This window comes from Carlito syrichta, unplaced genomic scaffold (genome assembly GCF_000164805.1).
Source record: "Carlito syrichta isolate Samal-C Ts95f unplaced genomic scaffold, Tarsius_syrichta-2.0.1 Scaffold302098, whole genome shotgun sequence".
Lineage (NCBI taxonomy): Eukaryota > Metazoa > Chordata > Mammalia > Primates > Tarsiidae > Carlito > Carlito syrichta.
In genome coordinates this window covers 266,126-272,826 of record NW_007246194.1, presented here as the reverse complement: position 1 = coordinate 272,826, position 6,701 = coordinate 266,126, and positions in this window count along the sequence as shown.

The following is a 6,701-nucleotide window of genomic DNA, read 5'->3' as shown; positions in this document are numbered from 1 at the left end:
TTAAACTACCAAACTTTACTATAATTCATGAGTTTCATATGTCTAAAACTTTAATTCTTATATAATCTGATGATTGAACTTTAATACTATGCTATATCTTATTAAGCTAATACCTCATCATTAATTCTTTTATAAATCATATAGTAACTATTATATTTGAGTAATGTAGCAAAAGGAAACAAAACAGCAAGCATAAATTTACTCAAATATACTATAAAATGTAAATGCAACTATGAGTGTATATGTATATATTTTATCCTTACAAGTCTACTCTAAAAATCAAATAGTAGCTGTCACACTCTTGAACAAGGAAATGCATGGTTGCCATGATGGAGACCATGGGCTGAAGCAGACAGAGTTTCGTAATTAGTGAAACAAAAGAAAACGTTCTGCCTGGCTAGGGGCAGGGTGACAAAACTATTATGGTAATTTAGTTTCTAATCTTAGCCCTAGGGGAAACAACTTTCGGGAACAAGAGCTGACTACCCAGTCTACCAGGAAATAAAAGTTAAAAAATATCTAGAAAGAAGTAAAACTTAGAAAGACAGAGAAAAATAATTCTGCTGTGCACTTTCCATCAGGCATATTGATATTTACTTATAAGTTTTACTGCCATGTATGCACACTGGTCACTAATCACACGCCAATATTATAGGTATAACTGATATCCTATGTCAGAGGCGATCTTCCAGATGGGTCTTTACAGGCCTCAGCCATGTAGCTATAGATGTTGGCTCCCAACAGTGTGGTGATTCCTAAAAGCTCTAAATATCAACCTCCCATAGGACCCCGCAATCCTCCTACTGGGAATATATCCTGAAGAACTTAAATCACTCTATAAAAAAGATACTTGCACACGTATGTTTATCGCAGCATTGTTCACAATAGCAAGAACCTGGAAGCAACCATACTGCCTATCAAAAGAGGACTGGATTAAAAAAATGTTGTACATATACACGATGGAATACTACGCAGCCATAAAAAAGAATAAAATCATGAATTTCGCAGCAACCTGGATGGAACTGGAGTCTATAATACTGAGTGACCTCTCACAGAAACAAAGATCCGAGTATCACATGTTCTCACTCATTTAGTGGACCTTGAACATCCAATGTAATACTATAAGAAAATGACTGACAGTAGTGGGAATCTATAGGGGGAGTGAGATGGGATTAATGCTAGTAAATATCTGTCTGGGGATGGGGAAACACCTCTTATCAACAAGGGTGTCTGAATGAAGCATATTTGTATACCTAACCCTTAACTGTACCCCACAATATCATAATAAAAAATATTGATTATAAAAAAATAAAAATAAAAATAAAAAATAAAGAAAATCATGTAACCACTAGAAAAAAATATGAATGAAAGATAGGAGAACAAAAAGAATACCCCTTTTGCAGCTTTTGGTAAGTCTAAAAATATTTTAAGTAAAGTGGTAAATGGTCTAGAATTTAAATTTTTTGTAGAAAGTATGAGATAATGAAAAAATGAAGTCGATCATAGTAAAACCACTTAAGACCAAAGACAAAAAGAAAAAAATCTGATTTGCAACACATAGCAAATTACAATTTCCCTTCAAAGAAGCTACAGTAAAGCTAAAGCTTATGGTTGACTTTGAAAAAAAGCTATGAGTTCCAGGGGACAGTAGAATAACATCTGTAAACAAATGAATATTTAAACAGAAAACAAAATGACTACCATACAATTCAGTCTCAAATGATGATAGTCTCCAAAAATGAAAAAGAAATATAAGTGTTTCTGCACATGTAAAAATGAGAGAATTTATTTGGTGAGATCTTTTCATATACGACAGGGAATTCCTTGGGTTTAATGAAAATGATCTCATATAAAAGCATAAAACTGAAAAAAAGAACAAAATGTTCTTGCAAGATAAAAATATATGCATATTTACTTCTTAAATCTATAAAAAATAACAATACATCAAAAAATGTATAAAGTTTATAAATGTTATCTATCACATAACAAGCAGGAGTGAATAGAGAAAGATAAAACATTGTTAGAGTTTGCATTGTTCAATAAGTGAGACAAAGGTTTCACCTATATTATAATAGGATATTTGCCATATTGTATGGTAACCAATGCAATAAGTAAAAAGTCAAATATGTAAATAAACAGTAATATAGACTATGAATTGAAATTCATAAAATAAAGATACTTGAATACTCAAAAATAAGGTATTTAAAATGAAAAGCAGATGTAGCTTTATTAATATCAGCCAGAGTTGATATTGAAACAAGAAATAGTACTTGACTTGATGGGAGAAAATATCACAATGTTAAATGTATAAATTCAATAAAAAGATGTAACAATATAACTGCCTAATAACAGTTTTCAATGTATAAAGCAAAAATTGACAAAAATCAAGGTTCTTCAAAATCTTTCAAAAACCTGAAAAGAAAACACTCTTAAACTTATTTCATGAGGCCAACATTACCCTGATACCATAGCCAAACAAAATACTACAACTAAAAAGAAATTAAAGACCAATATCTCTGATAAACATGAATGCAAAATTCTTAACATCAAAATACTAAGCAAACCAAATTCAACAGCATATTAAAATGTTCATACACCTTGATAAAGTAGAATGTATCCCTGAAAAGTAGAATGGTTCAACACACAAAAATCAATAAATACAGTAGATCATATTTACAGATTGAGTGATAGCAATAATATGATTATTCTAATAGTTGCATAAAAAGCAATTAACAAATTTCAGCATCATTTTATGGTAAAAACTCTCAATAGGGTAGGAGAATGTACCTTAACACAATAAAGACCATGTATGACAAACCCACCTCTAACATTATACTCAATGGTAAAAAGCTGAAAATTTTTCATCTAAGACCAAGAAAAAGACAAAGATGCCCAGTCTGGCTAATTCTATTTACTATTATACTGGAAATCCTTGCAAGATTAATTTGGTAAGAAAAAAGAATGAAAGTTATTCAAATCAGAAAATAAGAAGAAATATTGTCTCTGTAGATAATATAATCTTAAATATAACAATTGTAAAAATGTCACCTCAAAAAGAGCTAATAAGCAAATTCGTTACAGTTGTAAGGTACAAAGAAATTGTGTCATACTAAAAAGTTTTTGCACATCAAATTTAAAAAATCAACAGTGAAGGGACAGTTTATAAAACAGGAAAAAATATTTGCAAACCATACATCTTTTAAGGGGTTAATATCCAAAATACATAAGGAATTTGAACAACTTAATAGCAAGAAAACAAATACTCTGATTTTAAAATGGACAGAGGACCTGAATGAGCATTTCTTATAAGAAGACATAGCAATGACTAACATGTACATGAAAAAAAATGGGCAATATCACCAATCATCAAAGAAATGCAAATTAATGAGATATCACCTTATGTTTGTTAGAATAGCTATTGTCAAAAAAGACAAAAGCTAAATGTTGGTGAGGATGCGGAGAAAAAAGAACACATACAATGCTGGCATGAATTTAAATTATTATAGTCATTATAGAAAACAGTATGGAAGTTCCACAAGTGATTAAAAATCGAACTATCATATGATCCATCAACTCCACTTCAGGATATATATTCAAAAGATGTGAAATCAGTATGTTCAAGAGATAAACGCACTCCCAAATTTATTGCAGTATTTCTAAAATAACCAAGACATGGAATCAACTTTTGTCCATCAATGAATGAATTCATTAAAAGAATATTACATATACACATACAATGGGATACTATGTATAGTTTTAAAAGAAGAACATTTTGTCATTTAGAACAACTTGGATGAGCTTGGAGGACATTAAGCTAGGTGATAAAATCCAGACACAAAAAGATAAAATTCTATATGATCTCAATTGTATGTAGAATCCAAAGAATCAAACATTTAAAAACAGAGCAGAATGATGGTTGTCAGGGCTGGAGGTGAGGGAAATGGGCAGATGTTGGTCAAAAGGTATAGACTATCAGTTGTGCAGGATGGACAGTTGCTGTAGATCTAATGTAAAGCATGGTGACTATAGTTTTGTTGATGTGGAAGAGATGAAACAAAAAGCAGCAGAAGCACTAAAAGTCATCAAAATTGACAAGTTGAAAAATTGTTTTGAGCAGTGGAAAAAGCATCTTGATAGGTGGATTGCATCAAACAGAGAGTACTTTGAAAGTGACTGAAGTTTAAACGTGTAAGAATAAATACACAATTTTTAATAAATAAATTCCAGGTGTTTTGGGACCCCTTTGTATATCAAAACATCAAACTGAATACCTTAAATATACAATTGTTATTTGTCAATTATACCTCAGTAAACTTTTAAAACAATAAATGCAAAACATTCTAATCAAAAGGCAGAGGATGGCAGAATGAATAAAATTCAAAAACATAATATAACCATATACTGGCTACAAGAGACATAATGTAGATTAAAAGACACAAATATTTTGAAAAGATGAAAAATGTTATACAATATAAACAGTTACCAAAAGAGCTAGAGTAGAGCTTTGTTAAAATCAGGCAAAATAGACTTTGAAACAAAAATTGTTTCTATAGACAAATAACATTTTATAATAATAAAATGGTTAATCTAGCATGAAGATATAAGTATAAACACATATTCACCAAATTACTTGAAATAATGAAGCAAAAGTTCATAGACCTGATAATTATTAAAGATTACAATGCTTCCTACAATGGATCATTTCATATCTCTCCCTCTCTCTCTCTCTCTCTCTCTCTCTCTTGCTCTCGCTCTCGCTCTCTCTCACTTTTTCTGTCTATAATGTATAAACAGAGGCCAGTTGCGGGGGGCCAACCCCTGCAGGTTTTGGGGAGTCCCTGGAAAGATGTGCCAGCGTTGGCAAAACTGGAAGGGATAGATAATAAAAGAAAGAAAGAGATGAACTCTGTCTAGTGCAGAAGCCGATTCTGTAGGAGGGATAGATATTAAAAGAAAGAAAGATGGAGGGATAGATATAAAGAGAAAGAAGGAGAAAGAAAGAAAATGGACAACTGTTCTACAGATTGAGCAGAAGCCATTTAATGGGACAAACAGTAAGCCTTTTTTCCCAAATTTTCACAGGTTAAATCACAAGACTTTCACATGAACACAAAGCCAGGTGGATGAGGGGCATCCCCCACCCATCAGGTGTTTCCTCAAGCATGAGGATGGACAATCCCAATTAAATCACAAGACTATTATGTGAACACAAAGCCAGTTGAATGAGGGGTGTCCCTCACCCACCAGGTGTTTTCCCAAGCATGAGGAAGGACAGTCCTAAAATTATCTCACTGTTCCTCAAAAGCAATACAACAATTTTAACATCATAATATTCTAATAATCAATAACTTCTAAAGCTTATGCATACATAACACCTAATGACTAACTTAAATCCTAATACCTTTCTATTTTGTGCTAATTTTACCTACACAATAGAAACTCTTAATTATAGCTCAAACCAGTTCCTAAAGAATGTGACCCAGTCCAAAGATCACACTGGGCCGTTTCTAGGAACAATTGATTACAATCTCTTAACAAAATGGCTATTCTAAAATCCTATATATCTATCTTCTTTTTTTTTTTTTTTTTGAGTTGGAGTCTCACTCTGTCGCCAAGACTGGAGTGCAGTGGCCGCTCCTGGCCACCGCAGCCTTGACCTGCTGGGCTCCAACAATTCTTCTGCCTCAGCTTTCCAAGTAGCTGGAACTACAGGCGTGCGCAACCACGCCCAGTTAGTTTTTTATTTTATTGTAGAGATGAGGTCTCACCAAGTTGCCTAGGTGGGTCTCGAACCCGTGGGCTTAGGCAATCCACTCACCTCAGCCTCCCAAAGTGCTGGGATTACAGGCTGAGCCACCGAGCCTGCTCTTAATTTCTATAAAAGTTTCTAATACGTAATCCTAATATATAAAGCTGATCATCAGCAATAAAGTTTCTAAAATAAAACCCAAGTATAAACTGTAAATTGCACTAAGGCCAAAACCACAATAGTAGAAAATGGCAACAATGAAATTTCTAAAGTTAGCTGTATTCTTATTAAACCTCAAAATATCATGTATGATTATGCTTGAACTAACAAATTCCCTGATGTGGCATGACCTATTCTACAATACTTTCTATGAGTAAAATAAATTCAATTTCTATAATAAGTAGAAAAACCCTACACTAACTGTAGCTAAAAACTGGTTTAAAAGAATGCAGCCCAGTCCAAAGTACACGCTGGGCCCTTAGGAATGTGGCCCAGCCCAAAGTTTGTGCTGGGTCATTTCTGGTAACTCTAGATAATCATCTATACCATCTAAAGTTGAAAACATCTCTCCATATGTATATACTAATTCTACAAATATACTTTTAAGTCTTATAAAGAAGGTTGTACCGTATAGAAGGCTCCCAAATGTGACCTGAGTTTGAATTATATCTAATACCTAAGCCAAAACCACAGTTCATGGGAAACAGGAATAATGAGTTTCTAGAGTGAGCCATGCCTGTCACAGTCACAGAGACTACAGCTTAGGTAGGCAGAGATCCTTTTGGCTAAAATGAAAAAGGGAGGAGGGAATGGTGTCAACGCTCCCGAAAGCATCCTAGTGGTCTCAGGGTCCATGGCCCACCTTGATCCCTAATGTTCAGGTGGGCCTCCGTGGCTGGTTTCCAACAGAGAATAGTAAAAAAAGAGAAAACTTAAAAATGCTACTAGCCAA